Below are 4,708 nucleotides of genomic sequence, written 5' to 3'. Positions count from 1 at the left end.
GTTGCCATGTTTCTCTCCTCCCACATACCATTGCATCTGTCACAAAAATCTGTTTATTATCTCTCTCTCTTTCTTTCTTTCTCTCTGTCTCTCTTTATCTTGCTCTTTCTTTCTATGGCTTCAAATTAAATCATCTTCAGAACAAATGCGAGCGCTGTCCTTTTCATTTACTTTTTTTCATTCACTTTCTTTTTTACTTTAATAATTATTTTATTTCATGCCATTTCCATATCAATGACCCGATGACTGCCTATGTTCCCGGAATGGCATTAACGAGTGGTTGCATTTTCCGTGATTACATGAGAGTGACTTTTTTTGCATTAGCCAGAGAAACATCCTGCCCTGGGGAGCAGGTTAAAAGTAAATAAAACTTTCAGTGGTCTGCTGCCAGATACTCATAGCTGAAACAAAAAATCATTGCAGTCATATTGCAAAAAGGCTTTCACACATAGCCTCTGTTGTATGGAAACATAAGTGCTTTGACATTTTGGCAGCGGCGCACAAGAGAGACACGGGGCAGGAGGGGAATACAGATGGCTTCAAGAGCCGTCCCTCCGTTACTTGATTGAAGGGACAAGGCCATGATGAAAAAAAAGATATTGCAGTGTCTGGAGAACAGGGGACCGTGATGCAAGGACTAGCAACCTTCGCCGTCCTTTGTGTGGGCGGGTGATCCTGACTGAAATCGACAAGCCCTAATCCAGAGAGACAGAGAAAAATAAAAAAATGGGTTTGGAACAAATTTTATACTTTGAAGTTAACAATCCTCCCTTATTTGTTGCTTATATGCTATGCTGGCACTGGAAAGCACAGGGCTGTCTGTCACACAGTGACAGAGAGGTAACAGCGTGATCCTGGAGCATATTCCCTTTCTTCTGTTCTAATCCTACTGAAACCTTCTGCAGCCTTTGACACCATAGACCACACACACCTCTCTGACCTCTCTGACCCAAACCTCACATCAGATCTCAGGCACTGCTCTAAAATCAATTTAATTCTACGTCTCTGGATGCTTCTTTAGGGGTTCCTGAGATGGCGGCTTGTGTCATGCCCTGGGATCTTCCTAGAGGCGTCCCCCCAGGCTTTGTACTTGGCCCTCTCCTCTTTTCCCTTAATGTGCAATTCTGGGGGCTGTCATCTTCTCTCATGGTTTCTCACACCATTTCTCTGCTGATGACACTTTTCCTCATTCCCTCCATCTGACATGTAGGTCTCACTCCACATCTCAGGTTACCAGGTTACTACATATTATATCAACTGTATCAGTAGTTGTCCCCTCTTTCTTTTGTACACCCTACTTCCACCTTAAGTCTTCCATCCTTCAATCCACAAACAAGTAACAGCAGTGTCCTCCCAAGAAAAGTTGTTGCCAGAAGCGTCAGTGACCTTAAGTTAGAACCCTTTGCCCTCAAAAGTGATGGTAACATTCAAACAAACTACCCAAACACACCTTTGCTGCCTTTCAGATTTCTTTGTCATGTGCATCTAAAATAGCTAAAGGAGATATTTCTGATGAGATTAGATATGTCGGGGAAGCGAGGATTAATTAAAAATATGTCTATTTTCTGAACCCAGCGGATCCAACAGTCAATGCTTTTGTTAAAATGTTCAGCACTCACAATACTGAACACAACTGGCATTATGTGCTAAAACTTCACACTGAACATACGCATAAAATATATTTCACGTGATTTAATTCAATAATTATTATTGAGAATTATTATTGAGTATTATGAATTTAAATTGCCAAATTTGTTGATAGGTCAGTGCACAGTAACCTGGTGGAATCAACCAATAAGTTAAAACATACTCTATGTCAGGCTGTAAGATTAAATAATTTATTAAATTAGAAGTATAATGAATAATTAATTTATATCATACATTTTTTCATGTAGGCTCACTAATTATGCAACAAAACAGGAGACATTGAACACGATTTTAATTTGAAATTACCAGAAAAGAGAGAGACCGGTAAGCCAGACCTTGCCAGAGTATTACTCTCTTCCAGTTTCAGCACCACAGAAGCAAAGGTAAACAAGTTAGGGATGTAGTGAACACACAACCAAGGAACCACCACAAAATAAAAATAGGAAAACCCTTCTTTTCCAAGGCTCCAAAACAAACTGCAACATAGCACAACCTTTTCCTATAGCTATCCTTACCCAGCATGGTTTGAGAATGCTTGCCCTGATTGGGTGATGCTGAGTAAAGGTGTGGCGGGGGGGTTCAGGGGGGTTATGACAGGGACCAGCTTATCTTAAAACTGACAAATTGCTCATTAATTGAAGTGACCTTACATATTTGAAATCAGGGCTACGCACCATGATATTATTAAGATATTCATGGTTTTAGCATCTTTCTAATGATACCAAACATGAATATGTTTTGAGGAAATTCAGCTCAGCTATTAAATACTTCTGCAAAGCTGAAAATTTACTCCTCCTTTTTGTTGTGATGCGGCAGACCTCGGAAACCAGTACTACACTGACAATAGGACTTTCAGTTGATGATTTCAGTTGAATGTCACGGATTGGCATTCAAACTTAAAATGGGAAAAAGAAAACCCTGACCCTTATGGCGATCTGTGGCCAAACTGGAACCTGACACCCCATAAATAGCTTTATGTTCTGGTGTCCCTTCAGAGATAAACTCTGCAGGCAGTGGAACCCTGGATTGTATGCCTAGATGCTATTTTCAGATGTAAGAAAAGACAGAAATTCTCCCACGTCACTCCTCTGCTGCGATCACTTCACTGGCTACCGGTCGCTGCCAGGATCCGATTCAAAGCCCTGACCCTTGCCTACACTGCTGCCAACAGGACAGCCCCCATCTACTTGCAGGACATGACTCAATTCTATGTGCCTGCTCGACCACTCCGCTCTGCGGCAGCAGGGCGTCTTGTAACCCCTCCCACCCGCCCAAAGGGATCACAGAGCTTCTCCACCCTAGCTCCCCAGTGGTGGAACGAACTCCCCGTCCCTCTCCGAACCTCCCCCTCACTATCCATCTTCCGCCGTGGCCTGAAGACTCATCTCTTCAGACTATACCTAGAATAACCACCACCACGCTGTATTTAAAAAAATAAAAAAAATAAAATAAAAAAAACCCTTTTTCCCTGTCACTTGTTACATGTTGCCCCATCCCTGCACTTCTTGGTAAATTGTATTTGTCCTAATACTGTAGCTTATTCTTCTGCCTAGTTTGGCTTTGCAGATGTTAGACCAGGATAGTGTTCATTGTTCTCGGCTAGAAATAGCTGTACAAAATAAGTAATTGTACCTTACTGAACCCGTGTTCAGCAGTTGTCTACGATCATGAAAATGCACTTTTTGTACGTCGCTTTGGATAAAAGCGTCTGCCAAATGAATGTAATGTAATGTAACAGAATGTGCACCACTGACGCAATTAAAGACTCTCGGAACCATGTTTACAACCATCAGTCAAGTATGGTGGAGGATCAGCGCAAGTTAGTGGTTGTGTGACAACATCTGGAGTTGTTGATTTGGTTTTGATTGAAGGCATCATGAATGCTAATAAATACAAACAATTCTGAACATATCATGCAATACCCCCTGGACTTCTAAGACTTAACTTAACAAGCACGGAACATCCCTGCAGATTTCTTCAGAAAACTCAAATCAAGTCTCCCAAAAAGAATGGAATGTTTGGTGCATTATTGCTGCATTCTTTTCTGGCACTGAAAAATGAATAACTTGCACTTACTGGCTGTTTTCACTGGGCATTAAATAAAAGAAAGGGTGGGCTCTGACTTTTGTACAGTACTGTATGCGCAGAGAGAGGATTTTAAAGCCCTAAACAAACACTCATGTTTTTCCTGCTAGGGATAAGTAGGAGCAAGAAGCATCATTATCCTCATGAATAGTTATCTCAGGCCACCTCTCATGATCTCTCTCTCTCTGTTTCTCTCTCTCTCACACACACACACACACACATACATATACACACACACACACATTATTTCCCAGCAGTAATTGACCTGGTATTACTATACAAACAGTTCACACAGCAGAGCTAGTCTTGAAGAAATACTATTGGTTGGTTGGTGCTTCGCAGGAGGGTACACACAAAAACAGACATACGCACAGTTGCTGTGAGAGCCCTTGAGGAAAATTGGTTGACTTGAGTTTGGGTTTTTAAAAATAGAAAGACAAGGGGTCATTTGTCAATGTCTCACATTTGCTGTGGTCAACTCATTTGTGGAGGTTCAGCGGATTCATATCTCTGTGGAGACTTCTTACCGTCTGCATCTGTGCAACGTACAGCCTGTTAATCGCAACACAAAGTAAGCTTTGCCGCTAAGTTAACTTTTATACTTTCAGGGAAAGGTCTCATGCCTGAAACAATGCAGCCTCATATAGGGATACATAAGATGGAAAAGGATGGAAATGTGTCCCTGGCTTCAGTTTTAACCCTTGTGTTCTGCTTACTTACTAGCACCTGTGAAACCGTTAGCCTGGGTCAAATAATCTCAGGACATTATTGTGAATTTGAAGCAATACAGAAACAAAAATCCATGCAGAAATAGTCAATATTATCTTCATCTCAATTTCAATGATATAAACAATATTTATGTTTAATGGTGGTCATTTACCTCTGTTAGATCACATTTAACAGTGAAAGTGTTGTTAAATTATGATATAGATGTGATTTATGTAACAAAATAAATGCACTATAATGAAGACATGGG

The sequence above is a fragment of the Anguilla rostrata genome, chromosome 2 (genome assembly GCF_018555375.3).
Source record: "Anguilla rostrata isolate EN2019 chromosome 2, ASM1855537v3, whole genome shotgun sequence".
NCBI lineage: Eukaryota > Metazoa > Chordata > Actinopteri > Anguilliformes > Anguillidae > Anguilla > Anguilla rostrata.
The sequence above is the reverse complement of the archived record's forward strand: the minus strand, read 5'-3'. Positions refer to the sequence as shown.